General features: G+C 46.4%; 1 long non-coding RNA gene and 1 other non-coding gene across 2 annotated transcripts; both read right to left on the bottom strand.

Moving 5' to 3' along the window:
* Positions 1 to 422: 422 nt before the first annotated feature.
* Positions 423 to 6783, bottom strand: LOC127666895 (uncharacterized). The gene is made up of 2 exons (XR_007973736.1): positions 6469 to 6783; positions 423 to 3833 (listed from the first exon to the last, which is right to left on the bottom strand). It is a non-coding gene; the product is annotated as an uncharacterized LOC127666895 (long non-coding RNA).
* Positions 3917 to 3986, bottom strand: LOC127667166 (small nucleolar RNA SNORD123). Its single transcript, XR_007973813.1, has one exon. It is a non-coding gene; the product is annotated as a small nucleolar RNA SNORD123 (small nucleolar RNA).
* Positions 6784 to 6827: the final 44 nt, after the last annotated feature.

The following is a 6827-nucleotide window of genomic DNA, read 5'->3' as shown; positions in this document are numbered from 1 at the left end:
CTTCATTTTTAAAAATCTTTTAATAAAGTATGCATAATAGAGTATTGAAATTGTCTTTTTTTTTCTTTCTTCCACAGACTATACAGAGATCTCCCCCCCTTCACTTGGGAACTTATTTACTGGGTAGTTTTGTTAAGGTTATACATTGATTTGGGTTGCCCTTTCTTCTTTAGTATTTAGAAGCCAAATTTTCAAGTAAGTCTTACAGGTTACCAGAGGGATCCTGTTGTTTTAATGTGTCTTTAAAACAAAACAAAAAACCAAAAGAGACGATTTAAAGGGAAAAGATGTCACACATAATCTGGGAGGTTGCAACCTCTCATCATGGGGAGGCCGAGTTGGGATAGTCCACACCAGGATGTTCTGGGGAGTGGTTTAGTTAGTTCTTTGATGCTGTGATAAATACCACGATCAAAAGGAAATTGGGGAAGAAAGGGTTTATTTCACCTCACATTTCTAGTTCATCACTGAGTGAAGCGAGAGCAGGCACTCGAGGTATGGGCCCAGAGGTAGGAACTCAAGCAGCAACCACAGAGGAGTGATGCTTACCGCCTTGCTGGCTCTCTGGCTTCTTCTCAGGGACCTTTTGCACATAGTCCAGGACCACAGTCGGCTGGGACAGTCCATCTTAACCGCCAATCAAGGAAATGCCTCACTGATATGCCACAGGCCCATCTGAGGGAGGAAGTTTCTCAGCTGACGTTTCATCTTCCCAGGCCAACTCTGATTGTGTCAGGCTCCTCACAATGAATGTCTGATTGTGACCGTAAAGGCTGGTCAGTATAGTGAGTCTGTCCTATTTAGTTCACCTTCTCTGGAAGTCCCCTTACAGGCACACCCGCAGGTTAACTTTACTAACACTCCCATCTCTTCTCAAGGTTAAGAACACAGAGCTCCTGATGTTGCCAGGTTTTGTCTAAATGTCCTTTTTACTGTCATCATTGGCTCCTGGCTTAGATCCCATTATGGAGCAGGATTGTGCCCGTAATTCAGCTGTCACATGGAGTTTCAAGTAGAATCAGGCAGGAGAGGAAAGCTAACCCCATCCCATCTGTAGGCCACTGTCCCTCACCCAGTGTTCACCTTGCTGTTCCTAACTGAACAGCGCGGCTTCATCCGACTACAAGAAAGTCTGCTTGGTTGTTTGTTTTAAAGCCAGCCGTTTTGCAATTCAAATAAAATCAGGTCTGTGTCATTGAAGATGCTTGCTGTGGGAGGGATGCTGTTTGAGAAGCGATCACTGCTGTCAGCATGAGAGGAGGTGCTGGCATTTGGACTGAGAGAAACTGGCATGCTGAGGTGAGTGCAGAGAGAGGGGCAGAAAGACCACAACAGGCTTTGTTCCTCGCATTTGCTTGAGGAGACATGGCCTCTTAGGCTTGAGTCTACAAATGCCCCTTTTATTGAGTTCAATGTCATTATGCTAAATTTAGTTGGTAAATATTGAAATAAACTAAAGGCAGAAAAATTGTGCTTCAAAAGCTAAATACAGTTCTTAGAGGTGTTTCTCAAAGTATTCATGTCACCTCAAAGCTCCATTTCTCAAAGATAGAGGAAGGTAGAAGACATTACTGAAGAAGTACAGAATACCTTTTCTTTTTAAATAATACAGTTACTCTTTGCTTATAAACACTCAAGACATATATGAGTCTCAATGTCAGAAAATAACTCCAAGGAAACCGTAAGGATACTTTATCTTCATGCCAGAAACCATCTGCCTTTCCTGAAGATATTCCAAGAGTCTTTTAAACTTAGCATTTTTCTTCTTCCTGTTCCATATTTCTAAAAGACAACTTGAACTGTTTTGAGGGCACCAGTTTCATCTTAAGGAAATTGGGTTGCCAAAAAACTATCTAGAAATCTAACCACACACACACACACACACACACACACACACACACACACACACACACACACATACATGGTGAACCAAAATGCTTGTAGATTTCTAGAATGCTCTGATTTCTGGAAATGCAGCTTAAGTAAAAGGCGATGTCCCACTGGAAGCTTTAAGAATCATCAGCTATGTCAAGGAAGAAGTAAACTATTGAAAGGGAAACCCACCCAATTCAGATTGGCAGGCTCATCTTCCCGAGTGTGTGTCTGGGTCTATCCTAAAGCTACTTACTGCTGTGGCCTGCACACTTAACAGGGCTCCTTCTTTGAATGTGGCCATGAGGGGAAAGAACACCACTCTTAGTGTGGGTGGAATTTGAGAGATCATAGATAAGCAGAACTGACTTGGGGTGGATGAGGGCAGATCACTCTGTGTCAACCATCAGGAACAACCGGGGACAGAGTCCATTGTCACATTACAATGTGAGAAGCCAAGCCAGACCCCAGATAAGACATTAGTCTGTGGAGAGACCCATGCTGTCAGCTCTCTCACACGTCTCAGAAGCCTGGGACTTTACCTTAAGGACAGAGAACCTGCACCTTGCATCATATCCAATTATGCTCCTTCTTGTGTGTGTGATGACAGGTTCTAAGCTCCTACAATGTTCTTCTAAAACTAATCTAGTCTCCTTAACACCACTCAGGGAAGGCCACTGAGGGCCAGAGAGCTTTCTTGGGGCAAAGGAACAACCCTAAAGCGGCTTTGGTGGATCCCGAGAGACCACAGGAGGCACTGAAAGTTCAGGCAACCTGCAACCTTTCTACTTTAAAAGCCTTCCTCAGTGACAACATCCATGATAGCTATCATGGGGCAACTGAGGCTCTTTTGAGTACTACAGAGTGCTACAGAGTGCTACAGAGTACTATAGAGTGCTACAGAGTCCTACAGAGTCCTACAGAGTCCTACAGAGTGCTACAGAGTACTACAGAGTGCTACAGAGTGCTAAAGAGTACTACAGAGTGCTATAGAATGCTACAGAGTACTACAGGGTGCTACAGAGTGCTAAAGAGTGCTAGAGTGCTACAGAGTACTACAGAGTGCTACAGAGTACTACAGAGTGCTACAGAGTACTACAGAGTGCTAGAGTCCTACAGAGTCCTACAGAGTGCTACAGAGTGCTACAGAGTACTACAGAGTGCTGCAGAGTGCTACAGAGTGTTAGAGTGCTGCAGAGTGCTACAGAGTCCTAGAGAGTGCTACAGAGTCCTACAGAGTACTACAGAGTGCTACAGAGTGTTACAGAGTGCTGCAGAGTGCTACAGAGTCCTACAGAGTGCTACAGAGTGCTACAGAGTACTACAGAGTGCTACAGAGTGCTACAGAGTCCTACAGAGTGCTACAGAGTGCTACAGAGTCCTACAGAGTGCTACAGAGTCCTACAGAGTGTTACAGAGTGCTGCAGAGTTCTACAGAGTGCTACAGAGTGCTACAGAATGCTATAGAGTGTTACAGAGTACTACAGAGTGCTACAGAGTCCTACAGAGTGCTACAGAGTGCTACAGAGTGTTACAGAGTCCTACAGAGTGCTACAGAGGGTTACAGAGTGCTACAGAGTACGTAGCAGCACAGAGCAATGCTACAGAGACATCAAACTTCTCTGTGCCAGTGTTTAGCCTCCGTGAAATGGGCAGGGCCAGACAATTGTGGGAACCAGAGGGGTAAATAAACTACGGAATAGTTATTTTAACATATGCCTGGCTCATCTGCAGGAGAACATAATACAAAGAGGCCACCACTGTTTCTTTTCCCTTCTTTCTTTCTTTCTTTTTTTTTTTTTTAATAATCAAACAATAGTCTTGTTACATCTTATAGCCCACAGTTAGGAAGCCTTCCCAGGAAAGCCGACTGTGGTCCACAGCTGTGTCTTCCTTATGTATCCAGCCTCGCTCTCTTCAGCTCCTCCCGTCGTCTCCATTCTCTGGGCTTTAGTCAGGTACTGGGAGGGAATGTAAAGAAAAGACAAAATTGTTGTGTTAGTTTGAAGCCATGCTCTGCTTCATATTTCTGAACCGAGTTTGAGGTGAGTCAGGAAATGGATGGCGTTTTTCAAGTCACATGAATCAGCGCCCCAGAATTCATCATTTTCACCAATGGGTTTCTTTCATAGCTATTCTCAGTTTTGGCTCTTCCCACAGGCCCACCTGAAGCCATTGGTGGTGGTGGAGGGAGTGGGGAAACCGAGGGGTAGGGGGTAGGGAAAGAAGAAGGGAGGGGGAGGGAAGGAAGAGGGGAGAATTCTTTATCTTGATAACAACAAAACATTCTTGGTAAAATAGTAAGCCCATTTAGTTAAAACTCTGACAATTCAAGGCGCCTTTAACAAGGATTGCTTTCCAAAATGGGAAAGCAAATTCTACTCGGAGAAGGAAATATTTATAAATACTTTAATTGCATTTCAGAGTGCCCGCTGGGTGCTAAGCCTCGATGTGTTCTTCCTCCTCTAGTGCTTGTGACTGCCATTCCTGGCGATCCAGGACAAGGGAGCACGTGTGACAAGACATGAGCTCAGAAAAGTTCACAAACTTTCTGCAAGTCAGTAGCAAAAATAGTCTCAGCTTAGAACCATTTCACTTCCAGGGGTTCTCAACCTTCCTAAGGCTATAGCCCCTTAATACAGTTCCTCATGTTGTGGGAACCACAATCATAAAGTATTATCACTGCTATTTCATAACCGTAATTTGGCTGTTATGAATCATAATGTAAATATCTGACAGGCATCATATCTGATATGCGACCCCTGTGAAAGGGTCATTCACCGGCAAAGAGGTTGTGAACCACAGGTTGAGAACCACTGCTTTAGACCAAGAAAACACTCTGAATGAGAATTTGGTTTCTGGTCTTGCTTATTAGAGATTTGTAATCCATTATCACTGATACAGAATTTTAACCATGGTACAGCATCGTCTGTAAATATCAAAATCAAACCTACATCCTGCCCCAGTAACATAAATTCCCTTCATTTAGAGTGTGAAATTCTGTGTAATAATCCTCACGGCACACAGCACTTAGGCCTCCAAGTGAAGAGTGAGTTTCTTTGTCTGCTTGTAAGTTTATGAGATAAGTTATCCCTAGGTGGCCCCAGGCTGGCCTTGAACTCGCAATCTTTCTGCCTCAGCCACCAGAATGCTGGGTACACAGGCTTGATGTGCCCCATTCTTTTCTTTCTTAAAAAGACGTGTTAATTGTCTTTATCAATTGGCACTGAGGGACAAAGAATTAGTTAAGTACATTTGAGTCTTAATCTGTCTTTCTTCACCCGGTTCAGCTCCATCTGCCCTCCCGAAGTCGACAGGGTTCAAGTGTGAGGCTGAGGTCTTCCTCTGCCAGCCCCTAGAAGGCCTCCTTCTCCCAAGAGCCTCTGGGCCGTTGTGCCACGTAGACTGGAGAAGGGCAATGTTGGGAACGGTGCCAGTTCCCACCCGCTTCTGAAACAGCAGGGAGAAGCACGGGAGGTCTATTAACTTCTCCCTTCACGATCTAGAAGCCAGGAGCTGCCACCCCAGAGCTGGAAGCCAGCCAGGTCACTGTAGTAGATACGTCCCAAAGAAGCCCTCCAAAAACATCTGAGTTGGAGCCGTACCTACCGGGCTCCCCGGCTCTAGCCATGGCACACTCTGGGGTTGACATAGGCACCCGTGGACTCTTTCAAAACTGGTTTCACTCAATTCTTTTATTGGAAAGGTGTCAGAAACAACAAAACGGTGGCAATTTGAGCTTCTATCCACCTCCTCTTGAGTCTTTGAGGTTCTGGATGAGCTGTGACACATTCCAGCGATTACCTGGTCCCTGTTTAGCAGTATGGAACCCTCACAGATGGCCCGAACTGTCACCAGCGCCCCTATCCTCCACCAGAGCATATTTGCAACCTGCCAGTACCAGGATGTGACTGTGGCAAACAGGGGACATCCTTAGGTCCTGCAGTTTAGGGGCTCATTGATGAGGCTCCTTCCGCAAAAGCACCCAGAAGCCACCAACAAGGCCTGACATGGGAGGAAAACCTGAAGCCCCTGAAGCCCTTGTTCCCTCACCCTGTCCTGAGGGAAGGGAATCACCGTGGCTATAGGGGTAGGGAGCCACGTTTTCTGACTTTCTTTATCCTGTAACTTTCCCTCTCCACCACCTTCTATGTTGTTTAGAACTTGGTGAGTTGGTCACTTCCTTAGAAGGAGTACTGAACAACGCGTCAATAAAACTGCCTTTCCAAGGCATTTGCTTTGCGTTCCAAGATAAACTTTTTGCCCCGATGCTCACTCAGTAAGGTCCCAAGATACTTGCAGAGTGCCAATTAGCCCAGCTGTTTCTGCCAGGAGAGGGAACCTTCTCCTAATGCCCATTAGGGCTTTGAACCCTCTTGTTGTTTTCTTGGAAGACAGATTTATTCATTTGTCTGATCTAGCCTTTTCAAGAACTAGCTGAGAGTCATGCTGGGCCCAACTCGCCTGGAAGAATCCGTGGCGACCCCCTCACCACTGGCAACACACAGCCCAATTTTCTTAAGATGACACAGAAGAACTGAATCTTAAACTCCCACCTTCTTCCCACCCGCGATCCGCCGAAGAGCACGCACATACCTGGAGCTTAGGCAGGCCTAACAGACGCCACGTCTCTGGTTGGGTTGAACTGCCTCCAGCCCTTTATATAGCCCATCCTGCAAAGTAGCCACGTCGGAGCCACCGGACAGGGGGCGGGTAGTCAAAGAAGGGCTCTTCCAGGCGAGGAAGGGAGTCTGGAAAAAGTCACCACTTGGGTGAACTTGCACTGGGGAATCACAAAAGGGACTCCTGGGGTGTAGAGAGAGCCCCCTGGGGAGTGTTGGGAGGGGGTCCCATCTCGGGAAGAGGCGGGTCTAGAGGAGGGGCCTGGGAAGGTCCGGGCGGGTGGAGCGCTCTGTTTGCACGCGGGAGGGGCGGAGTAGGGGAGGGGCGGCGGA

Source organism: Apodemus sylvaticus, chromosome 16 (genome assembly GCF_947179515.1).
Source record: "Apodemus sylvaticus chromosome 16, mApoSyl1.1, whole genome shotgun sequence".
Taxonomy (NCBI): Eukaryota; Metazoa; Chordata; class Mammalia; order Rodentia; family Muridae; genus Apodemus; species Apodemus sylvaticus.
The sequence above is the reverse complement of the archived record's forward strand: the minus strand, read 5'-3'. Positions and strand labels throughout refer to the sequence as shown.